Source organism: Vicugna pacos, chromosome 6 (assembly GCF_048564905.1).
Source record: "Vicugna pacos chromosome 6, VicPac4, whole genome shotgun sequence".
NCBI lineage: Eukaryota > Metazoa > Chordata > Mammalia > Artiodactyla > Camelidae > Vicugna > Vicugna pacos.
In genome coordinates, this window is record NC_132992.1 from 53,888,840 (window position 1) to 53,915,327 (window position 26,488).

Here is a 26,488-nt window from a genome sequence, read left to right on the forward strand (position 1 = left end):
TAGACTTCTCAGTAAAGCTAGAAGTGTAAGAGTGAATGTTTTCTCTGTGTTCTTCTTTCCTATGGTAGAGCACATTAAAGGACAAGCTGTTAGAGTTCTGAGCAAAACAGCCCTTGTGGTGATGATGCTAATAGCTGACGCTGAGCCCTGCCCTGTGCCAGACCTGCTCTACATGGATTAGAAGTCCATGTGTTAACTCACATGAGCCTCACGTTCCCATAAGGCAGGAACTAGTCTTCTCAAGTTAGAGATGCCGGGACCAAAGCTCCCAGAGGCTAAGTCTGAGGGTGTGGCAGTCAGCCACCATTCAGTCCCAAAATGTGGGGCAGAAAGGACTCTCTACTTCTTAAAACAGAATAATAGTTTTCGTTTTTTTTAAATTAAAATAGCTATTTTAAATTTTGCGCATTAAACAGTCATTATTGGAAAGTTGGTTCTAATTTCAGAAAAACAAGTGGTTGCATTTAAAAGTGTGCATTCACAGGACCGTCGGTGAGGGCGACAAGGCATGAAGCAGAGCCCAGAGCTCAGAGTCAATGTCAGGATCCTGAGAAGCCGGCTCCCCTCCTGAAAGAAAATTCAGTACCGTGTCTTTGCTCCAGCTGTTTTGGCTGTAAAGCAGGAATCATTCAAAGGACTGCTGGGGATTAAATAAGGTAATGGGTATAATATGCCCCTGACGACTAGGGTGGGAGAGGGGAGGGTTTTCAAATCTTCTAACATTGAACTTCTATAGGATTGAGTTCTTTGGGCGTTTGGAAGCATACAATACAAAACAAAAGCTTTCTAGTGGGGGTGTTATTCATGAATCTTGCAGAGGGTCTGGTAAATTGTGAGTTGGAGGCAAGGGGAGAAAATATCTGGTCCCGTACTCTGTCTGATATTACATCACAACCCTTCAAGGTGTGATCACCCACCTTTTGCAGCTGAGAAAACAGTTCAATTTGCCTAAGATCCTGTAGCTAGTAAGTGACAGAGGGGCGTTTTCAACCTAAATTCATCTCCAAAAGCTGCTTTTTTTCTACTACATACACCATGTTACCCACTGTTTTTAGAGAAAGCTCAGAATCTAATAGGAAAGACAGACTTGCAACTTTGATAGCATAATAAATGGAACTTTTTGTTTTCACACTTTTTTTGGCGCACCTGCTATCTGCCAGACATGCACAAGGCTTCATCAGATGTTGCTTTGGCACAGGCAGTGAAGACCTGGGAGGTGGGGATGGGAGGTGGGAAGATCAGAGAAGGTTTCATTCCAAAGAGCCTTAAATGGGAACTTGTGGCAAAAGAGGGTGAGGTACATGCTGTCCAGGCAGGGGCTGAAAACCAGAGATGACAATGCTTATTCAGGGCCCTGCAAGAGACCCTTTGGCTTGAGTAATGACTCCCCAGCCTACTTGTGAAAGACTTTGGGGGCCCAGATGAAGACACTGAGAATCTGGACAGCAAGGAGCCACTGAAGGGGATTATGCGAGCAAAGAGCTGTGTTTGATGTTTGAGAGAAATAATGGAAACAGTGCAGATAGAGGTGGGCAGGGAGCAGCAAGACTAGACAGACGATGAGGATTTGAACTAAAGATGTGGCAGCAGAGAGAAAAAGGGAAAGATTCAAAAGCTATATGGGAAGCAGAGTGATGGGATTGTCACACACACACACACACACACTCTTACACCCACGGTCATCCCCTCCAAAGCTAAAAACTGGAGAAGTAGGCAGTTTTGCCATACTTAGCAGTGTCCTTGGGAGGAATGAAGAGTTAATTATGGCTTTATGTTATGAATTAAGATCTCTGCATGAATACCTTGAAAATTGGCACAGTGGCCTCAACCACTCTAGTCTATAGCAGTGGTTCTCAGCCCTGGCTGCACATTAGAATGACCTGGAGAAAAATGCCTGGGGCCCAGTCCAGAGATTCTGATTTATCTGGACTTGGTTGGGCATGGTGCTGCTAAAAGTCCTGCCAGTGATGCTCCTATGCATCAGGATTGCAACCCAGTGGTCTATAGGTGAGCCCAAGCAATTTAGACCATCAGTTATCTCCTCTTGAACTGGCATAATCCACATTTGGGATGGCTTGAGTCCCAAGAGTGTCCAGGTATATTGTGTTTTGTGAGAGTGACATTGTTTCCTTTTTGCCAACCTGGCTGTCAAGAGGGTGAACCAATGTTCAAGCGAGTCACAGAACTCAGACTCAGAAAGTCTGAACACACCCATATTCTAGAGACTTGGGTGTCATATACATATGACTGTCCAGCTCAGTATGAGGTGGGGGTTATGTGGGTGCCAGTAAAATATTTTGAAATCTCCTGTCATTGTTTTATTTGCCTTGTCATTTCTCTGATGCTTTATACAAGTTGATCCCACACAGAGGTGTAATGAAAATAGTAAACTAAATTCCACCCAACCCTTTAACTCTTAAGATACGTATTTTGAGTTAATGGAGGAGCCTTAACTCTGAAAAGTCCTGTTAAGATGTTGTGAGCCATTGTAGGTGATGGAGTTATATATTCTCAAGAGATTAACAAGTCTATAAACATGGCACAGCTATAATTAACCAACTCATTACTTAGGGTGGGTGTTTATCCATCTGGTATCAACTGTAGCCAGTTAAGGTCTCCTTAGTTTATCAGTGTCATTATGGCAAGAGATGGATTTCAGACAGTTCCCAGCTTAGGAAGGAATTACGTTCCAAGTTTGCTTCTAAACTGGTTGTTTGATATTTAGAATACTTAACACCAACTTCCCTAACTAGCCCTCAAATGTCTGTTTATCCCAGAGATATTCTTAGGGATTTTTTTTCTGTGCATTAGTAACCATCTGTCAGAGAAAAGGCCTAGCATACACATAAGGTAGGTAGAGTGACCCCCAAAACCAGGTAGAGATGATAGCACCCCCAACAGGGCAGTAGTTCAGTCTTCAGATCTTACTTCTGAAGAGTATGTAAGAGTAGAAACAAGCTTCAGAGCAGCCAGGCCAACATGAAGTGGCTCTAAGCCAGTTTCTATCTTGGGGTTCTGAGCGAGGTGCTGCTAGTGTTTTCTCATCCACACCCGGGCCCCAATCCAGAGCTGCTCAGCCCTGCTCTGCCATTATGGAAGAGTCGGCTGGGACAAAGCCAGCCCCTAAGATCAGGCCGCCTTCTTCTGACCCACAGAGGTCAGGGAAGACGATCAATATAGGAGCTTCTCGACAAAGCAGAAGCTCCAGGGTCCTCTTAGACTCTATCCCTGAATTGCTACAGGATATAAACAGGATGCTATAAGAGAGAAAGTAAGGAGCCTTTTTGGGGGCCTTTAAATGCAACATCAATATAAATGTGGAAGACCATCAAAGCCACTGGAGTAATTAAAAGAAGGCCTAAGTAAGTTAATATACCATGTTCCTAAAAGGAAAGACTCGATGTAAATGTCAAATTTTCCCATCAATTCCAATCAAAATCCCAAATGTAATATTCTAACCATGATGGAGTAATTAGAACCAGTTTTACCCTCTCACCTTAAACAGCTAAAAACAAAACAAAACAAACGTAACTCATTAAAATGGTTTTTAGACATCCAGCAACAGGTAGTGCAGTAGAGTAAGCCCCAAAAAGAGAAAAACAAGATGAGCCTTATCTGGCCTGGAGAGCATTTCTAGGCCACAGTGAAGGAGGGGTGATCTCCCTGAACTGAGAAGGCAGAGTGGAGGATTAGGGGAGGCCAAGATAACTAGAGTCCAGGGGACAGAGTACCAGAGAAGAGAGAGATGCAAAGAGCAGGAGGAAGACAGGGGGAGAGACGGAGGGAACACATTCTGGAGATCTGCGGAAGGGTCCCCTCAAGTCTTCAGCTGAGTGCTGATCAGCACATACAAGTGAAGAAAGCACCTGAGTTTGGGGAGAGAACCACAAGAAAGGGGCAAAACCACCCCTGGAACTTATAAAGGGCTGGAAATAGTTTGTGTTCCTACCAGCTAGAGTGAAAAAAAACTTTGTAGTACATGGAACATCTCATAAGCTACTCAGAAGGGTATTCTCCACGATGAAAGGTTGTTCTGGTCCTGCCTAGTGTAAAAAGCACGCCTTTTTAAATTTTGAAAGAAAAGTGCTGTCAACTTAGAATTGTATACCCAGCAAAAGTCTCTTTCAAAAACAAAGATGAAATAAAACCTTTTTCAGACCTGCAGAAGCTGAAAGAATTCAACACCAGCAGATCTGCACAAGAAATGTCAATAGAAGTTTTTCAGGCAAAAAGAAAATGTCAGATGAAAAAACTTTATCCACACAAAGAATGAAGAGCCCCAGAAATGGTAAATATGTGGGTAGATATAAAATACAATTTTTTTCATATTTTAGATCTCTTCAAAAAGTAGTTGACCATCTAAAGCAAAAGTAAAGACAGTATATTATGGAGTTTATAACATATGTAAAACATAGAATGTATGACCACAACAGCAAAAAGACCAGGAAAGAAAGATAAAAGTATACTGTTAGAAGTTTCTTATACTATATTTGAAGTGTTGAAGTATTACTTGAAGGTGGATTATGATAGCCTAGAGGCATAGCCTATGAACTCTAAAGCCACCACTAAAAATAAAAGCATAAGAGATAAAGTAGAATAATAAAAATTACTAAACCCAAAAGAAGGCAAAGAGGGAAAAGGAACAAAGAACAAATAGGACAACTAAAAAACAAATAGAAAATTGGTACTTTTAAACCCTACCATATCAATAGTCAATTAAATGTAAAATTCACCCAAAGACATTTATAAAGACTAGCCAAGATTTGTTTTTTTTTTAATTTAGACCTAGTGAGAACATACTTACTTTTCCAGCTGCAAAACACACTACAGAGTTCTTGATATTGATAATACTGATGCAAAGATTGGCAAATTTTTTCTACAAAGGGCTAAATAGTAAATATTTTAGGCATTGTGGGCCATATGGTCTCTGTTGCAACTACTCAACTCTGCCACTGTAGTATGAAAGCAGCCATAGACAATATGTGAACAAATGCACATGGCTGTGTTCCAATAAAACTTTATTTACAAAACAGGCAGCAGGTTGGAGTTAGCCCACAGGCTATGGTTTGCCAATTCCTGATTTAGAATAGTGTAATAGGCCAGAAGTGGACCAATATATAAAAAGGACCTTAGTATATGAAATAGGTGGCGTTTCAAATCACAGGGGAAGGATGGGATTATTCAGTGGTTAGTGCCAGAAAAATTAGCTGTTTCTTTTGAAAAATAAAATTAGGTATCAACTTTGTATAACTCATAAAAATAGATTAATTAAAGAGAGAAACATTTAAAAATTAAACTATAAAAATAGAGGACAGGAGACAAAAATATATTTTCCAACTTGGGGTAGGGGAAGCTTTCCCCAAATAAACACAGTTCTCACAAATCACCAAAAACAAAGTCGATAAATTTGAGTACAAAAAAATTCTTTTAACTTTCCTATATACTACCTAAAAATAAATGTCACCTAAAGATGGGAGAGATGTGGGGAGAAAATATGTGCAACTTTTAAAACAAACAAATAATTGGCATCTATTATATATAAGAGCTTGTATAAATCAATAAAAGAAATACAACCAACACAGTAGGAATATGGGAGAAAATATTATTGAGCAATTCACAGAAGAAAAGTTTTAAAACAGCTAATAAGTACAAGAAAAACTGTTCAACTTTACCAATAACAGAGTAACCAAACATTAATATACTGTTAAGATTTTTTTTTTTTGCCTATTGGCAAATTGGCCAACCAAATTGGCAAAAGTTAAAACAATTGCTAATATCCAGTGTTTGTAAGAGTGTGAAGAAATAGATTCTTTCATAATTTTTATAGGAGTATAAATTAGTACAGCACTATAGGACAATTCTGAATAAAGTTAACTTACAGCTCATTTATTTCTAGAGAAATAAAAATATATTTAAAAAAGACTTAACAGTGTTGGTTTGAAAAGAGAAGTATGTAATATCTAAATGTCAAAAAAAATACTGGTGCAATCTTGTGGTATAGTATTTAGCAGTTAAAAATAACAAGCAGTTTAGGTGTATAGACATTAAAAGATCTTCAGCATATGTTAAATATGAAAACAAAGGCACAATGAAGTATTAGTGTAGCATGAAAGACAAGATATGTAATTACCTTGTATGTACAGGGTTTTTTGTTTTTAATTTTTTTATTGAAGTTTATTTGATTTACAATGTTATATTAGTTTCTGGTGAACAGCATAGTGATTCAGTTATATATATGTGTGTGTATGTGTATGTATATATATATATATTTTTTTTTCATTATCAGTTATTATAAGCTATTGAGTATTGTTCCCTGTGCTACACATTAGGACCTTGTTGTTTATCTGCTCTGTATATAGTAGTTTGTATTTGCTAATCCCAAATTCCCAGTTTATCCCTCCCCCACCTTTCCTCTTTGGTAACCATAAGTTTGGTTTCTATGTCTGTGAGTCTGTGTCTGTTTTGTAAATAAGTTCATTTGTGTCATTTTTTAAGATTCTACATATATGATATCACATGGTATTTGTCTTTCTCTGACTTACTTCACTTAGTGTGATAGAGGCTTTGTAGTACATTCAACTGTCAAATTATGTAGATGTATTACTTTTTTAAAAAATAAAACTTCTTTTTAAGCAGATAAAATTAATTTCAGTCACTAGCATAGCACCCTGGGTTCCCAGAGACCCTAAAGAGAACAGGCCCAGAAAACGGATGCCAGCGGGTTGGGGATCAATCTTCATTTGCAGGAGTGGGCTGTTCAGTTTGTCTCCAATGAACAGAGTCCATGGGCACCAAGCCCAGGAGGCAGGATGGGAGGAGGGGGCTGTTCTCTGGACGTGGGCTCTGCCTGACAACGCATGCAGGCTATTCTGGGAAGTGTTGGGATATTAATGAAGAGGGCTTGGGGGAGTCACATGGGAATTGTTTGTAGTGAAGGTGCCAGAAGGCAGCTGGATCTCCCTTCCTCCCTGCATGCTGGGAAGTGTGTAGTGGATGCCCAGTGAAAGCGATCTGGCTCCCATTTTCTTGGTGAGGACAGCCAGCAGATGGGTGTCTGGTAACCCAAAGCCTTTACTAAACCAGCCCAAGTCAATTACTCCACCTGGCAGGGGACTGGGGCTGACTCAGGTTTCAGCCACAGGCCCCTGGGGGCTAATGTCCCAAAGTGGGGTGGCAGATTGGACCGGTGTTGAGGGAGGGGGTGGAGACACAGAGGATGTCAGGATGGGAAGAGAGCTGCCTTGGAGACTGCTGATCAGTCTGTCCCCCAGTTCAAGGGCTCACACAGCTGAGTGTTTCTCAGAAAGACTCAAAGAAGCTTTTTTAAAAGATAGATTTATTTCCAGGCCTCTCACCACACCTACTGATGAGAACCTCCAGGAGTAAGGCCAGGATTCTGATGCCCTCATCCATTCCTCCAACCACTCCCAGAAGCCCCTGTGCCAGCCCATTCCAGGCCACTCCCGCCTGTAACTCCAAGGCAGTCTTCTCTCTATTTGAGCTGTTTCTCTTCCTTCTTTACCAGCAGTTCAGATGCAAAAGAAACTCTTCTGAAACCTGAAGGGGATAAATCTGCTTTTTTTGCATGGGTTTGACAGCATCTGTCAGTTGTGAATTTATGCTACAGGAGAAGCAGGCCTTTCCTGGGAGGCTCAGGAGCACAGCTCTACTTTAGACTCTTGCAATTTTTATTCCCATCATTCATCCTCAGTGAGAGCCTCTGAAAGGCAACTGAGAGGTTCAAAGACAAGTCTTTCTTTCACCTTTGACAGCCTCGAAGGTCTGAGAAGTACGGGCAGGAGGCCTCCAGAGGCTAGACTTTTGCTCAGTCCCACGAAGGAGCACCAAAAATGACAATACCTGAACGGGCTGACTTCAGTTATGGAAGATGCAGGTTCTGCTTTTGGAACCCATGTCTCCTCAGCCAGATCACGCAGCCCTGGGGTGGTATGAGGAAATGCTGAGAGCAGAGAGCCAAAAGGGGAGAGGGAACAGTGGCCAGATTTATTTTCTCTATCTGAGCCGCTAGATGCTGTGTTCAGGCTCTTTGTGGTTTTCCCATTGGGTTCTAGTGTTTGTGGTCACAGAGCCCTCCCCATCCTCATCCAAAGGCCATCCTCATCCAAAATCTGAAACAGGTTTTCTACGATGAATATAAATGGTAAATTTAGAAATTGATGGTCAGCTGAAACTTAGCTTTAAAAAGTGCACCAGGTTATAAACTTCCTGAGGGCAGAAACCACGTTTCTTGCTTACAAGTGCCTTTTGAGGAACTTGGCATCACCTGGCACAGAAAAGTGCTCCGTCAGTGTTGAGTTAAGCGATGAGTGAAAGTTCTGCAGCCATGGGCCAACGTACCAGGTGAGCTTGCTGGAAACCACGTGGAAGTCCTCTCCACCTGGGATGCTCTTCCTCTGGTCTTCCTCTTCATTTCAACCTCAGCTTCGTGACCCCTTCTCAGAAATGGTCCCTGAACACCCCATCTGAAATCGGCCTCTCCATCACGTCTCTACCATGTGACCCTATTTAGTTCTCTAATAGCCCGTCATGATCTCCAACTCTCTGATTCCCTAATTCATTTATTATTATTATTATTTGATTATCTGCCTCCTACTCTGTAATGTCAGCCCTGCTTAACCCTCTACCCTCAGCACCTGGAACAGGTTGGCCCCACAGGCACTCGATGAATTCGAGTTGATTGAACCAAGTAGTATTAGATTATGAGAACAAGAGAGACACTTTCCTCAGCTGTAGAACACACATTTTGTTGACTCTGGAACTGGGCTGCATCTTAACAGTGGATGTGCGTATTTGATGTTGTGTTTCACTCCCATTCCTCCCTGAAAATTTGTTAAAGCATCAGGGTGCTCACGCTGTAGACCGTGTCTGTCTTAGCACCAATGAAGGGCAACAAACATTCTAAGCAGAGGGCGTAGCTGCTTCCAAATCCAGGATGCTTTTTTCCTGAGCAACAAGGAGAAGGGAGGCACATCAAAGGGGATAAAATAAGGAAACCAGTGCCCAGAAATAGAGGAATGAGGAGCACAAAGGGCATCAGGAAAGGGCAGGGCTGGCTGGCAGGGGTCTTCTTCGATCCCTGGGCAGCAAGAATCTTCCCTCTTTTCCAGCCTCCTTCATTCCACCTTGGGTGTTTATTAATGTGGCCAGGAGTAAATGTGTCACCTCAGGTGTGCCAGAGACCATGCATCTGATGGCCGACAGCCCTGGGGTGGCAGGGCATGTGGGACCCCTCTGCTTGGGGACTGCCTTGGGTTGGAACAACAGCTTAAAGCATTCTCTCCAAGTGTGTTTCTGCATCACCTGTGTCAGAACCAACCAAAGAGCTTGCATAAAATACAGATTCTTGGGCCCAACCCCTCCATCCTAGAATCAGCCTCCATGAGCAAAGGCCCAGAATCTGCTTTTTAATAAGCTCGCCCCTGCCCTGCTCCCTCCCTCAAAACACAAGATTCTTAGGTGAGTAGTTCTCAAACTTAACAAATGGAAACGAGGGAATGAGATGATTCACTAGGAGACCTATCTCAGCTCCAGGCAGCTTCCTTTCCCACTGCTGGATGCCGTGGACTGAGTCTGGGTTAGCTCCAGGGCAGGCAGGGCGGGGCAGGGCCTGGGGGGAACAGAATGGAGCGCCACTCTGCGGGGTGGCTGCTGGTTCCTGGCTGCAGCCTGACCCCTGGTGGTCAGAAGTGAGTGGTTGGTAGGAAGGACTCAGAGCGTTTGGCTGTTTGCAATGCAGGGAAAAGTTAGTATGAACTCTGCCTAAGTGAGCAGAGGTTTTATTGCCAAGACTGGGACGATTTGAGGAGGGGGTGGTTTGCAGGTCATGGTTTTTCGAAAGTCCTTGTATTGCCTCCATCATTGACTCATTCATTTTGTCAGTGTTCCTCCCCTAACACCTCTAGGTGGCATTTTAACTGCATTTCTGCATCTCATCCGAGACAGACAGACAAGGAAAAAAAGTTGGGTGTTTTCACAATACAGGTTTTTTTTTTTTTAAGGTTGGGGGCATGGCCAAGCTTAACAAGCTGGCCGCCAGACCCAGGTGTGCCTGTGGCTTTCATCACTCGTGCTGCTGCCTTTACCTCAGTAGCCCAGATCCCACTCTGCTCTGAGGTTGGAGCCAGCCAGCTGCGCCGCTGAAACAGCCCTTCCTCTGTCCCTCAGGGTCAAGGTGTGACTCAGTCAGCCTCCAGACACTGAACCTGTCAACTTGCTGAAGCTCAGTCCCTCCCAGGATGCAAGTGGTCATAAAAACAGGTAATTTAAAGAAGTCTCTCTAGTAATATATCACCATCTCCTTTTCCTTTTTAGTTCTTGGGCATTTATAACCAACAGAAATAGAGCACCTGGCTTTAATGATGAGTCATAACGTGCTTTCGCAGTTCCAGAACGGAACTATAGAGCCCAAATCAGGGAGTTATGATTCTTTCATCTAGTGACTGCAAAGAAAGAGGAGTTGATGTAAGGAGGGTAGCAAATGCAGAGAAAGGAAAGCTCGACCCAGAGTCAGTAGAAGGGACGTGCAGCTTGAGACCTGTGTGAGGAAGGCATTGAGCTGGATGCTGGGAAGACAAAGAAAAGTAAAACATCTGGCTCCGACCCTTAAGGTATTTTCAGCCATGAGGGAAGCAGTGGAAAGATGTATGAGCCAAAAATGATCAAATTATTTCAGCTATGGATTTATCTGGAATGTTTAGCTCTTTGATTTGCTGCATGATTATCATCATCGTCATTCTCACCAAGCGCATAGAATTTTATTTAATTCGCACAATAATCCTGCAACAATCCATTATTATCCCCATTTTGTAAATGAGGAAAGTGAGTCCTTAAATCAGATAGTGTGCCCAAGGTCAAATAGCTGGGAGGCGAGGGAACTGGCATCCGCCTGACTCCAGAGCCTGTTGTCACCCTCCAGGCGACAGTTTCCTCCAGGGCCTCCTCCTCTAATCTTCTTTCTGCTGCTCTCCTGCTGGAGTCAACTTCTCACCCTCTCACTTATCTCTCCCCACTCACCCATCCTAACATCCTTTCCTTCCGTCTCTAAGGACAACTGCGCAGCCGTCAAAGCTCATTCATCACTCCACCCCTGCTCCTCTGGCTCTTAGGACTCGGTGCACCCACCTTCTTTCTCCTGGACCCTCACTTCATCACCTCTGCTCGTTCCCTCCCCTCAGCCCATGAACGTGCCGAAGGCTCTGCTTTGCTAAATGAGCCCACAAACAAAGGAAACAGACCACAACCAAAGCCTCCTGTATCATCCCCCTATTAGAACAGCTCAAATAGAAAATAGTGACAATACCAAATGCTGGTGAGAATATGGAAAAGCTGGCTCTCTTGTAAATTGCTGTTGGGAATGAAAAATGGTACAGTCTTCTGGAAAATAGTTTGGTAGTTTCTTAGAAAGCTAAACATATACTTATCATATGATACAGCAAGTGCACTCCTAGCCATGTACGTCAGAGAAATGTAAACCTATGTCACAAAAACGTCTGCACAATGTTCCTAGCAGCTTTATGGCTAATAGCCCCATACTAGAAACAAACCAAAAGTCTTTGGGTGGGGCATGGGGGGAACAGCTAAACTAACTGTGGTATATCCATATCATGGAGTACTACTCAGTAATAAAAAGAAACAAACTCTTGATACTTGCAGCAATGTTATGGATTTCAATGGCATTATGTTGAGTGGGAAAAAAAAAAGCCAATAGTGAAATGTTACTGACTATATGGTACCATTTATAGACTATTTTCAAAGTGATAAAATCACAGGGATGATGAACAGATGCATGGTCACCGGGGGTTAGGGCAATTTGAGGAAGTTCTTTGTGCTCATGGAACAGTTCTGTATTTGATTGTGGTGGTGGTGGTTTCACAAATCTATGCAAATAATTGTGTACAATTATTCATATACACACAAATAAGTGCATGTAAAAACTTGAAATTTGAATAAGCTCTGTAAATTGTAGCAATGTCAATTTCCTGGTTTTGAAAATGTATACTACAGTAATCTAAGATGTTATTATTGGGGGAAGCTAGGTGATGGATACATGGGACCTCTGTACTGTTTTTGCAACTTTCAGTGAATCTATAAAATTAAATGTATTTTAAAAGTACATGTACTTAACAGGAGAGGGTATAGCTCAGTGGTAGAGTGCATGCTTAGCACTGACAAGGTCCTGGGTTCAGTCCTCAGTACTTCCACTAAAGATAGATAAGTTAAAAAGTAAACTCAATTACCCCCCCCAATTTTTTTTAAAGAACATGTACTTAACCAAACAAAACCCAAAAGGTTCCTTTATCCTCTATCCATTTCAGCCCTGCCGAGTCCCTAGCCCACCACCCCATCTCCCTCCTCCCCTTCTCATCCAGTGCCCTCCAGAAGGTAACCTGCCCTCACTGTCTCCACTTCCTCAGCTTCCATTCACTTGCCAGTCTCCTGCCATCTTTCTTCTGCAACCTTCTCATTGCCAAATACCATGGAGAGTTTGCAGTGTTTATCTTGTAGGCCTTTCTGCTGCCTTTGAAACCATTAAATCCTTCCTCCTTGGGGGTCCCTGATCATTTGGAGTCCAGGGCAGTGCACTTGTCTGCTTTTACTTAGGCCTGACTATTATTTCTTCTCTGTCTCCTTTGTGGATTTCTCTTTCCAGTAGCTTTTCTTCTGCTACTTATCCCTTAAACACTGATGTTAAGGGATCAACAATGAACCCCTCCTTGACCCACTGTTTTTCTTCCTCTCACTCTATTCTAGAACAGTCTCACCCACTCTCCTGGTTTTCGCTGCACTTACCTGTAGCTGTCTCCCAAATCAGTATCACTAGCCTGGGCCCTCCTTCAAGCTTGGACTAGGTCTACCCACCTGCCTGTGGTCATCTTACCTGGGTGTCCTCTGAGCTACTTCAGACTTGACATGCACAAAACCAGTCTGATCGCCTTCCTTCTAAATCAACTCTTCCTCCTATAAGCTGGAAACTTACAAGTTATCCTTGATCCCACGTATTCAGTTGATTGATGGGGTCCTCTTGAGAGGGCCAAAATGCTCGTCTCTATACCTTTGACCACTGTCCTGGTTCCGGTCACCATCATCTCTTGCTGAATTACTGCTATAGCATACTAACTACATATAGGAATATCCTTCCTAAGTCTCTCCTCCACCTTAGAGGTAGAGCCATCTATTTAAAATATGAACTGTCTTCATCAAACTCTCTAGGGGTTCAGTCCATCACTTGGAGTCAGAACCCCACCCTTTTGATATGGCACACAAGGCCCCAATATCTAGCAATTGCCTATTTCAGGGGCTGTTTATCAATGCACTTCACTCTCTAGCACAACAGAACTGCCTGTGATGGTTGCTGCATTTTGCTGTTCCTCACTCCCTTCCACCCTGCAGTGCTGTCTGAGGGGAACACTTTTCCTCGTCCCAGCCCCAGCCCCTGCTCCCACCTAGGCTTAGCTATCTCCTGCACAGTCTTTGAGAATCATCTCTAATCTACCGTCTCCGTCCCCTCATGTTTGTATTGCAGTTGTTTGTCTCTGTGTCTGTAGCATGGTTCCTCAAAATTTAATAGGAAAGAGAATGATACCAGAGTTAAGTGCAGGCCTTCTAATTACTTTAAGCAATCAAAATATTCTTTTGCTTGCAGAGTGTGATTTATAAGCTACTGAGGAGATATTACAAGGCTTAGGTTCGATAACATGCCTTTCATAAGCTGTTAGAGGAGGAAGGACGTGGAAAGATGATTGCCCCCTGACCAGAGGGCTTCATGGAGCCACCACCCAGGGGGAGATGGGGCCACTGCAGCCCAGGCCAGTTGTACCCAAGGTGAGATGGAGATTAAAATCCACTCCCATAACCCTATACCAGCGTAACCACAATAGATAATGTCTGAAGTGGAGGACAGGCAGCAACAGAGAGCAACAGAGAAAATGTAAAAAACATGCTCCTGTCATTATGAGAAAAGAGATAAGAAACACATTCATATCTTCATGGGAGTAGAAGAGGAATTCAGGAATTTTAAAGTCTAGTTAAGGCTCAAATATACCCTCGATCAAGGGTGGAGACCCCAAATGTAGCTTATTTTGGGGTTATGAGCTCCACAAGAATATGGACAAAGAGGGAGCTAATAAGACCAAATGCAAACACCAGGGAGGCTAGTCCTCCATCTTCCAAGGACTAGGTTTTCCTGGGTCTCCCACTGCCATCTCCCCTTCTGCCGTCATCTCTCGTACCTTAGCAGAATCTCCTTTCCTGCTTTTTGGTTTGCCCTTACCATTTCAGAGTGAGGGAGGCAACTTTCTAAAATGAATGTGTTTTATCTGATTTGAAACATGCCTAGTCTCAGATGTCCACTGCTTTCCTGGCTCTTCTCTTCTGGAAGAAGAGTTGTGTGCCATCTTGTGGTGGAGGGCTGCCACAACAATAATTATGCACCCAGAGCATCGTGCCCAGGCCAGCACCAGGGTTACCAGATGTACGGCCCTGGAAAGGTTCCTGGGTCAGAGGCAGTAGCTGTTAGAGGGTGCATCAATGGAGAGACACTGGAAACGGAACTGGCAGTTAATAGCATCGGAGTAGGGTCCAGTGGGATTTTTCCTGATCTCAATCAGTATGATTTTATTTCTAGGTACCGTTTTCCCTAGTTAAATAATGAATTCTGATTCTTGGTGGTGTTTTTTTTTTTTCCAAGTGATCTTGCACAGCAGCAAGAACACCAGACTGAGAGCTAAGGCACCTGGTGTCTAATTACCCTGCTGCCACGGACTTGCCAGCCAACGGAACAGTGGAAAGGGAATTGAACTGGGGCCAGGAGCTTCCTACTCAGGCTCTACCACAATCTAGTGTGTTACCTTAGGGAAACTGTCCTGCTGAGCACCTGCCCCCAAGTGCTGCCCAAGGTGCTTTTCCTGTTTCTTCCTCATGGTCATCCTATGGGATGGTGGGTCTACAGGTGAGGAAACTGAGGCTCAGCAAGAGGGAGTCAAAGTCACAGGCCCAATGAGTGATGAATCAGTGTGACTCCAAAGCATATGGTCTTTATTTTTTTAATTTATTTACTTTTTATAATTTGTGTCATGTGAATGGGGGCGGGGGGGCACACATAGGCTGGATGGCTTGAACTTACGTGCTTTGATTACTGGGGAAGCCTAATTTGTACCTGAGCGCTCAACAAAGCTGCAGATGCTGGACTGTTGTTTCTAATCCCCCATGTGTTCTCATTTCTCCCTATCTGATTTTGTTTACAAAGGCATTTTAAGAGATTGAACCACAAATTGTTGCCAAGTCCAAACTAATTCTGCTCACCACACGACAGGCCAATAAATCGGGAGACGAGGTGTTGGGGCAAGGAATAGCGACTTTATTCAGAAAGCCAGCAGACCGAGGGTATGGCAGACTAATGTCTTGGAGAACCATCCTGCTCTAGTCAGAATACAGGCTCCTTTTATACAAAAAATCAAGGTAGGGGGTGTGGTGGGTTGTTGCAGACTTCTTGCTGCAGGCATTCTTTGTTCTTGCAGCCATCCCTGTGGGCCAGGTCATGGTGTCCCGGTAAACTTCCAACAAAACAAAAGTTATTCTTCATTACAGCTTCAAAAATCACATCCTTCGATTTCCGAATATGAAAGATACAACATATCTGAGAGAGAACACTGTCTGCAAGATTAATAGGAAAATGAAGTCCTTTACAGAGAGGACACGATGGTCTCCCGGCCTGATGTACTTACTGCTTCTCTAAGGGCTGTTGCTACAGGGTCTCACCCAATACAATTCCTTGTGGTTGTGAGAGGCTTATTGTTAGAGTCTCTATTTGACCCCTGAGGGAGCTCAGGTTCAGAGAGGTGAAGAAATGAGTTCGAGATCATTCAACTGACTGGAACACAGGCTTTGAAAAAAAAAAACAACTTTATTGAAGTATAATTGACCTACAATAGACTGCATATATTTAAAGTAAAATTTAGTATGTTTTGATGTGTATGAAATGGTGAGACCATCACCACAATCAAGATAATGAACGTATTCATTATCTCCATTAACTCCCTCAGGCCTCTTTGGAATCCCTCCCGCTTCCCCAACCCCACACTGCCTTCCCCAGGCAACGTGCCTTCTGTCACTCTAGTTTTCATTTTATACAGATTTTTATATAAATGGAAACATACAATATGCATTCATTTTTGTCTCACTTTGTTCTTGCCATGTATTTATCTTGAGATTCATTCATGTTGTGGTATGTGTCAGTAGTTCATTCTTTTTTTATTGTTGAGGAATAGTCCCTTATATGGATATACCACAATTTAACCATTCCCTTGGTGATGGAAATTTGGATGTTTCTATTTTGGGGCTATTATGAATAACACTGCTGTGAAACTGATGTGCCAGTCCTTGTAGTGGATGTAGGCTTTCATTGCTTTTAGGTAAAGATCTAGAAGTGGAATATCTGGGTTCTATGATAGGTATATGTCTAACTTTTTAAGTAGCTAAACTTGCTGCCGAGTCCAAACTTGTTCTGCTCACTGCATGACAGGCCAATAAATCGGGGGATAAGGTGTTGGGGCAAGGAATAGTGACTTTATTCGGAAAGCCGGCAGATGAGAGGATGGCAGACAAATGTCTTGGAGAACCATTCTGCTCTAGTCAGAATACAGGCTCCTTTTGTACAAAAAATAAGGGAGGGGGTGTGGTTGATTGTTGTAATCCTCTTGCTGCAGGCATTCTTTGTTCTTGCAGCCATCCCCGTGGGCCAGGTCATGGTGTCCCTGTAAACCTCCAACAAAACAAAGGTTATTCTCTACTATAATTCCCCACTGTCAATGTCCATTCCACAATCTTGTGGGAAAGGGGGCGACTACCCCTCTGGCTACTTCCTGCTGAAAAGGGGCAAGAAGGGGATGATTATGGAATGGAATTGATCAGCCTTGGTCAGGGAACATTCCTGGGCATCTTTAGTCAGTAGTATAATCTCTCTTTTTTCTCTTTCTCTTTACTTGAAACTATTTGATTTCAATAAAACTCCTTGGTACTTTGTTGAACTTGGAGTTTTGGTTCTAGTTCCCCATACATATCTATTAATGTTAATTTTTCCCACTGTACCATAATTACACTAGATTCTTCTGCTATTTAGTTCATCAGAAGACTTAGAATGGTGTCATGATGCCTCCAGGCGCCCAGTTTTATAGAGGCTAGCGGTTGTCACTCTTTCCATCTCCATCTCTTTATCATATAAGCACCCAAAGTGTGGTCTTCTTGGTAATTCAGGCTATTTTGTAAGGTTAAAGTCCTGTGACCTTCTCCCTGGAGATGACTCAAGAAACCAAGCATGATTATAGCTTTTGATTACTGGAATAAAGTAGAAACAGTAAGATCAATAGCTTTAGTTTTAACAATGGACCTGTAATTGTGAGTAGCAACCAGTCAATCAGGTCAGTTGACCTTTTTAAAGGCTATCATAAGAATAAGCAATCTGTTAGCATAAGTACAGCCATTTTATTAATCCTCCTTCAAAATTCCCACTGTCAGTTTCTCTTATTCTATTTCTATGGAAATAGGGAGATGGGTGTCATGTTCCTGCTGAATGACGGTGTCGTTTCAGGGCTCTTGAAATGGAATGAGTGAACCTGATCTTGCCATGTGGCTGGGTGTTCAGAAGAGCCTTAGCTGCTCGTTTCCCACACATTACACAATGGAAAACAGTCTAAGTATTAGATATATATAAACTCCTGTTAACAGAAGTGATAACAGAAACTGTAGAATTCCTATAAGAATGGATTTGAGACCTTGGGGTACCCATGAAAATAGACCAGAAAACCAGGTATTAACTTGGGTTGGAACTTTTTGCACATATGCTTCTGAATCCCCTACATTATATACTTGTTGTTTAATGTCCTCCAGGGCAGTTATGATGTTCCTGGATTCATCTGGAAGAGAAGTACAGCAGGCAGTATGAATCCAGAAACTCATTAACTACAAGAGGAGAACTTAAACCCATAAGTTTGTAGCTACAAGTTGCCAGCAGATACTGCTTTGAGAATGGCTGGTGGCATTCTAATTTTGACACCGCTCAGAACACTCAAGTTCTCAGCTATGCAGAAACTCGTCTGAAGTCACATCTACATTGGTTACCTAATTTTACCTTGGATGTCTGAATTATGGTTATTCCATCTTGATTTTCAAATGCATTTTTCTCCTTAATGGCCAAAGTAGATGTTACCATTAGTGATTTTAGTGCTTTTCTAGATATAAGGTGATGCAAAAATTTGGGCTCATAAAATATTTTCCTGAGAATATCTAACTATCTGAAGGCCTGTTCAGCCAATTTTCTCAGAGCACAGAGTGCCTCATTCCTGATCTCCACCCTGAACTCCTTTCAGGGAGGGTTGGAGGTCAGCGGCTGCAGCGGCTCGTGATTTAATCCAAGCAAAGGTAGATGTCAAGTGCCAACGGGATCCAATCCTTGTAGAGGCAGATGGCGAGTGGCCTCATGATCAGACATTTGACCATGGTTTGACATGACCATTTTGTCCCACGGTTTTAGGAATGCTTATTCTTAGGTCAGGCGAGGATTTTTATTGACAGGTCACTCAATGTGCTATTATGGGACTAGGCCTTATTAACAGTAGTAAAAAGTCTCTGGACCACCTGTCTTACTAGTCTGTTATGGTCCAGGAGAATATTTCTTCTTGTTGCTTTTTCCCATACCTAGAGTCACACTATTACAATCATTGGTCTCATACAGAAGTATGTATCTGATCTGTTGTTTTAAGTTACCTAGTCACTCAGTCACACAATTGGTAATATAAGAAACAACAATTTTGTAAAACAGGCAAAATACAAATAATGTAGTTAGTAGTATTAGTAAGGTCATAAGTGAGAATTTAAGCCAAGAACTTTCATTAGGTGCTTACAAAGGTATAATTTACCAAACTGCTATAAGTCATAATTAGCTTGAGAAGAAGGACTTCTTTATATCTGGAGAACTCAGATTAAAAGCCAGCTATATTTCAGACAAAATCAAAAATTATAACCATATCCATCAGTTTACTCAGTCCCATGTAACTAATCCTTTTTTTTTGTTAACAGTTTTATGAAATCAGTTTCCATCGAACTTTTAAAACTTCTTACCCAATTTAGTTCAGTGCTATAGTTTGAAATTAGAAACCAGTAAATCTCCTTGAAGAAAAAGCATTTTGCAAAAGCATCAGAATAAAACAATAACTGTCTATAAATGACAAAAGACTTAAAAGCATGGTTAAGCACCTAGTTACACGGTAATCGATAAAGAGACCTGGTCACAATAACCAGAATTATGACTGGTAACATTTCAGACATACCAGATTTTTAAGGATTCTATATAATTTCTAGAATATCTATATTAATAATATTTTTCATACAATGTAACCTAGGGAGATTTATTATTCATTTGACAATACTTCCCATGCTGTTTAACATACCAAATGAAACTTACTAGTTTAAAATCTCTGGGATATTTCAGGAACCCTCTGAAGCATCCCAGATTTAGCTGGAGGCCAAAAGAATTCTGATTAAAATTTTTATATTTGGGAAGCTTGTTAAAAAGTTTCAAAATACTTGGTCAGATAAAAGTATAGGTCACTGTGAAACAGTACATATTAATAATAAAAGTATTTCAAGGGTAAATACAGAACAGATTACTTAAGGGGTAAAAGAAACTTTACAAACTGTTACTAAAAGAAGATTAACATTTTAAGATAACTTTGTTCTCTGAGAACCAAATCTAGTCATCTTGTACCAGCTTGCTTTTAAGATTTATTTAATCAACTAAATTTACTTTAAATTTAGCCAATCCTGACCATGTACCAAATTCTTTTTTTTGGAGTTTCTCTTTCACAAACCTTTTACAATTTTCTCTATCTATATTATTTTGTCTCTTATTTTCTTTTTCATTCAGAAACAACTAGCTTTAGGACAGTCACTCTTTTTTTCATTAACAAAATGTAATTCTATTCCTTATACCTTCTTTCACTGAAAGCATTCATCTTTCTTTCCTAGCATACTGAGATGTTTCCCTTAGTAGTAAAGAATATTTTAGGGTGGCACCAAACATTTGTTAATATTTATTTCTAAATATCTTTAGTTTATCTGTAAGAGGAAGTCAATATTCAGCAATTAGTGTTTTGATATTTTATCTGAAAATGACCTAGGTATTTAATAAACTTCCATAATTGAACTTAATTTAGCAAAACTCTATAATTTTAAGTTACCAAATATCTGGGGAGATCATTTGAGTGGACATTCCTGAAATAATCATTCCTTAAAAGTTTACCCAAAAGCTCTTTCTCATTTGCATTTAAGTTACTTACAAGAATATTATTCCAAGTTGTTCTTCTTGCTGACAAATTTGTAACAGATGTGACAATGTCTTATTGGACTTCTATTAAACCTAAGTACAACAGAAGTTTTATGCTTAACATTAATGAATCTTGAGACATGTCTATATTAATTAAACCAATAGGCTTAAGCTAGCTTCAAATACCAGGTATCAGTTCAGTACTGAATAATCTTTTTGATCACATGAACCCAATTTTCATTCTGGCCAGCTTCTTTTATATTTCTGAGTATTTATATAAGCATTTAATTTTCTTTAAGCCAATTAAACAGAGTTCTTTTGCAAATTAATTTTGGCAATACCACATATCTACAACACACACATAGGTACATACAAACACACAAACACAGAGACTTCATAGTTCCCATTTTAAACTTTTAGCTATGAGTCAGATACAACAGTGTAAGACTCATCAGTTACAAGAGGTTGTATTCAAATTGGGTTTTTGGCAGATAGAACAAATTAAAGTTGCCTGACTAGATAGCTAAACATTTTTAATAACTTCTGTGGAAGACATTTAAGAATTCTATTTGTTTCCCAATTACTCCCTTTTTCAAAATTTGCATTCCAGAGGTCATAACAGCTGTTGAATCCTCGGTACTGGGATAGAAGTTTAGAAGTTACAAAGTCCACTAGTTGAGACCCCACTGTCAGTGGTAACTAAGGCTCTTGGGTGGCAATTGTTATAGGGGTCTTTAAAATGGCTAAGAGCCCCGGGCCCTGTCAGTCATTACCCTCCTCATCATGGGAATTCGTAAAGGCTTGTATATATGGTATTTCTTCTTGTTACCTTTTCTCTGGCAAAACAGTTCTAGCTGGAGAATGGTTTAGTAATTTCCAGGCCAGCGTTCCTCAGAGCCTAAAGTGTACACCACTCAAGCAGTATTACAGTAAAATGCCATCTTTTTCTTAGTCAGATGCTCACTGCTATATTTTCCCATTTATTTGAAACACGCCCCAAAGGGCTTTCCTTAGGGACAGATGGAGTATTTCCCACATCTATAAGTTTAAGAACAATAAGACACAAAAGGCGCAAATAAACCCCAATACCAAAAACACAAACAAAGTATAACATGACTAAACACAAAACTGAGGTCATCTTTCCCTTACGCACGGGTTCATAGCTGCGTGTAATCAGACCACTTCTTCAAAGTGTGCCTCAAAGAACCTTCTTTAGGGATAGTTGAAATGTTCCCTATCTTTTTTTTTTAATACAAGAATACAAGACAAACAAAACACAAATGTTAGCATCCGAAGAAACAAATGAACCGGTTCCAAATAGGGCAAAAGTCCAACAACTATTTCCTCTCGCCGTTGGGGTACCCCTCAAAAACAAATCAGCTCATTCCAGAGAAAAAGCCCAAATGGAGAGGAGAAAAGTTCCTGGCTGTACACACCAGCGACTTACCCTACTATATGGAGCCCGTCCGCTCCCAAATGTCGATTCCTTGCTCCAACTGCCAAGCGCTGCAGCAGGTGCCACTTGAGGGAATTTTGAAGGGAAGATCCTCAGGACAGGTGGTCCTGGCAGCTGCTAGGGCCTCACCTGAAAATTCCCCAAACGGGCCTGGTTGGCCACGAGCAGCAAGGCTTCTGGCTGGCTTTGCCAAAATTGTTGCCGAGTCCAAACTTGTCCTACTCGCCGCACGACAGGCCAATAAATTGGGAGGCAAGGTGTTGGGGCAAGGAATAGTGACTTTATTCGGAGAGCCGGCAGATGGAGAGGATGGCAGACTAATGTCTTGGAGAACCATCCTGCTCTAGTCAGAATACAGGCTCCTTTTGTACAAAAAATAAGGGAGGGGGTGTGGTTGATTGTTGTAGTCCCCTTGCTGCAGGCGTTCTTTGTTCTTGCAGCATGGGTTATCCCCATGGGCTAGGTCATAGTGTTCCAAACAAAACAAAGGTTATTCTCTACTGCAAACTGTTTTCTAGAGTGGGTGTTCATTTTACAGATGAGCAGTGTATGAGAGTTAGTTTCTCCACATCCTTGTCAACACTTGGTATGGTCAGTCTTCCTCATTTTATACATTCTGTTAAGTAAGTAGCAGTATCTCATTGTGGTTTTAATTTGCATTTCCTTGGTGATTAATGATGATAAGTGTCTTTTCCTGTGCTCGTTAGCCATTCATATATCTTCCTTAGTGAAATGGCTGTTCAAATCTTTTGCCCATTTTTAAAATTGGGTTCGTGTCTCAAGAGTCACAATTCTTTTTTGTTTCCTAATGCTTATAGTTTGAAAAACATTGTTTCATTTTTTCCTAGTTCCTTTTTATTGTTTTAGGCAGGAATTGTAAATCTAGACCCTGTATTTCATTCTGACTGGCAATGGCAGACTAACAAACCCAGGCCTTTGACCCCAAAAGCTGTGCTCTTTCCTTAAGAAGCCTCATGTAAGAAAGTGTGGGTATAGTTTCCCCTTAAAAGAAGGATTCTGTAAAAGTTAAGTTTTATTCCCTGTTACTGCCTTCCGTAAATGCTTAGTACCCTGTCCCCTACTCGCTGCTGAGAGGTTACCACACATCAGCTTTTTAATTCCCAAGTTTTGATTCTCATACACTGTATCTATGGCTTTTGTTCAGTTCTTCATCGTGGAAAGTCACAAAAAACCTGATCTTCTGTCAAGCTTACTCATTTGGAGGAGATGGAGAAGGTGCTGTTTCCTCTGAGGTTCTGAAGTTCAATAATTTCCTAATATAGAGGATGTAGCCATTTAGTGTGAAAGGGATTAATTTTTCTGATAAATCTCATCTCATCCCTAAACAGAAAGTAGAATCCAGGACTGTGGGACATTGGTGGTTCTAAGCAGAAACCCTAATGATTTACCATATATACTTAGCTTGACTTCATTAACTTTTTGGAAATGAACCTGTTGGGAAAGCTAATCCAAGTCATCTATTAAATAAGGAAAATAGAAATTCGGTCTTTAAAGCGAATGTGGTTGGTGCCAAGGTGACCATAATGAAAAATGCTTTATTACTCTTCCTTATTTCAAAGCAGCTCTTTAATTAAGGTTTCTTCCTCCAGGAAAACTAATTTCATAAGTTTATACAGCCAGCATATTTCAATTTACACTTCCAGAACGTGGCCCTTTTGCAAGATAGGGAATTTACATTTATTATCCAGGAAGGAAATGAGGCCTACAGGCAGGGGAGACACATCAGTGTGGTGGGGTGATGATGGTCCTGCCCATCTAGGACAGAGTGAACAGTAACATTTTCAGTTCCTTGGACCAAATTAAGCCTTATTTTTCACATCAACAGCAAGTCTAAGAGCTATGACTGACAGTATCAGGCTGGCTCTAAATTTTATCCCTCCTTGAATGTATTGATCAAAGTAGAAGCCTAAATACCAGTATCATTTCCGGTTGCCAGCTTCCATGAAGATGGGGCAGCCTAAATTCGATAACTGTTCAGAATATTAATTTAAGCTTCAACCTGGCAGCCAGCGATCACTAGAACATGGAGTACTGACCCAGCTGCTCAGCAATCCTAGAAATGACTTAATTACGCAGTTGGAACAGCTGCTGGAGCCAGCCAAAGACACAGGGGAAAAAACAGTTAAAGGAGAAACAAGGCAGGATTAATTTGTGGTCTAACTCGTTAAGACTCCTGCTGTCATCCTTTGCCAAGCCACTGAGCTTTCACGTTTTAGAAAATGATCACATACCTCTGGCTACACTTATTCGTTCCCATGATTTTGCAGAAATCATAACACACACCCCAGCCCAGGACTCATTAAAAGTTCTTGGAGCATGTAATTTGTTCAAAGTGGGAAAAGCCTTCCCAGGGATGGTCCACAGGGCTTTGGCCCTTCTCTGTGGTGGTGGTAAACCCCTCCCTTAAAAGTGGCTACATATGCGTGGCTACGCATGCCTGGCTACCTGTCACATTCCCTTTCTCATCTTCTTTCTTCTCTCCTCTTTCCAGCTTTCCTTCTCTCTTTCCTGGTCACCCTCTGGCTGCAGAAGTGAGGCTGAAGATGGGGTGTCCAAGATGTAGCCAGATCTGAAGCTACTGTCAACAGTTACTGAGTGATCTGTATCCATCAGTCATTTAATCCTTACAATAGCCTTGAGAGGTTAATCCTTCACCTAGAGGAATTGAGGCTTCAAGAGGTATGTCATTTACGTAAGGCCATTTTACTGGTGGTTAGACAATTCCTTTCTGTTTCAAAACTTCCTCTGCTCTGCTGTGCGATGCTCAGGCTGGGACTCTGCAAACCACGTTTCTCCTTTGTCCGTGGCTCTTGGTGGGCACGTTAGAAGGAGACTTTAAGGCTGGATGAGGGAGAAGGGGCCAGTAATGGCTTTTCACCTCAGCAGCAGAAGTTTTCCACATTCCTAGAACCAGCCCCTCAGAAATACCAGCATCAAGGGGCACCTCCTTCCCAGAGACCCAGGTCCCAGTTATAAAGGGTCCTACTCTGGGCCCCCAGGTTCTCATAACCTCATCCTCTTCTCTCTGTTCTGGGGGCAGGTGCTGCTTTCTAAGGTTACTATGTCTCTGATATCCCAGTGTTTCCTCTTTACCTTTTCAGGTCTCTGAGACCCTTTTAATCAATTGCCTCTATTAAAGTCTTTTCTGTTAAAATGACTGGTTTGGTTTCTAGCTAACATTCATAGGAGCAATAGGATTCAAAATGAGATATGTATGACTCCAAGTCCAGGCCCTTGATTCCTATTCTGTGCTATTTCCCCCACCCTCACCCCCATTTGCAACCTGGTGACAAAGATTCTTTGCTTGACCAAACTTTACTCAGGCTCCTGAAACTTCCCCTAGGCCATTTGTGCGCTGCCTTGTAAAATCTAGTTTTACAGAGAACCCTGCCGAATCAGTTTAACCAGACCCTACCCCCACCCTTGCTAACTAACTGACCACCTTGGATATTAGATCAGGTCCCTCATCCTTCACCATCCCACAGGTGTTGTCTGATCACCCTGGCCTACTTTCAGGAAGAATCTCGTTAGGTCAGTGTAGCCAGAACCCCCTTTATCCCTAGTGTTTCCTCTTAGTAATTTTCTATCCGCTGACCCTTCCCACCCTGCTCCTTGACTATAAATTCCCACTTGCCTCAAGTCCAGTTTCTCTCCCCAACTGTAAAATCCCTTTGCAGTGATCCCTGTGGCCTCACAATGGTTTGAATCTTTAACAAGTGTCTTAAATATTTTTTTCATTAACAATGACACTCAAAAATCACTTTGAGCGAAGTGTAGTTAGGAATCAAATTACAGACCTTGGGTACCTTTTGGGGGGAAAGTCCTAAACATTGTCATCTTGATGATTAAAGATGCTACCCACTGTTAAATGGTTTGGAAAGCACCTGGCATGCCATAAGTGAACATAATAGCCTCTGCTAAGTGAGATGGAGCTCTGATTAATATGTTCCTAAAAAGATCGCAGAATTGACACATTTGCAAGTCATAGCAGTAATGGGAACTTCCCAGCCCTCTGAATTTCAACTGGAAATCTCATTTGTATAAAAGCAGAACATATGGTATATTTTTTACCTTGTCTTGCTGATAATTTCATTTTGCAGAGGAAGAGGAAGAAACAAAAGGAACTTTTCTCCTAGATTTAATTCTGGCCTCCTGGGAAGAAGTGGTTATTGAAGCAGTGCAGGAGCCTCGGGGGCTGGGAATCAGGGTGTGTCTTTCACACAGGGGATTAAAATGCCCAAGAAAAGCAATTCTGGAGAGGCTCTGATATGAACCCTAAATGAGAGTACACAGCTCTCAGAAACTCAGAGGAAAGTGCAGTCTAATTCTGTTACCAGACAATCAGAAAGAGAAAACAGTAGAAGAGGAATGGCAGGATCTCAAAACTGAAATTCTGAGGATATGCGTGTGGCTCGTGATAAGGAGTGAGAGGGAGTGGCCTCCAAAAATGACAGTGTGATTGCACAGAGAGCAGTTTAATGAGCTTAACGAATCAAAGGGCAGAAGAGGGAAGAAGTGTACAGTGCGTGATGTGCAAACACCTCTTTGTTTCAGATACTGTCTAGAGGTGAACAGTCCAAGTTGCTGCCTTCCAGATAACTTATACTCCCAGGGTAGAAAGACAATAAGCCAATAAATAAACAATAAGCCTGTAAATGAATAAAGGATGACAG

At 41.7% G+C, this 26,488-nt stretch overlaps 1 long non-coding RNA gene across 1 annotated transcript; it reads left to right on the plus strand.

Annotated features, from left to right (window-relative positions):
* The first annotated feature begins 549 nt into the window (after nt 1-549).
* On the plus strand, nt 550-26,488 carry LOC140696926 (uncharacterized). Its single transcript, XR_012073607.1, has 3 exons — nt 550-656; nt 10,186-10,278; nt 26,370-26,488. It is a non-coding gene; the product is annotated as an uncharacterized lncRNA (long non-coding RNA).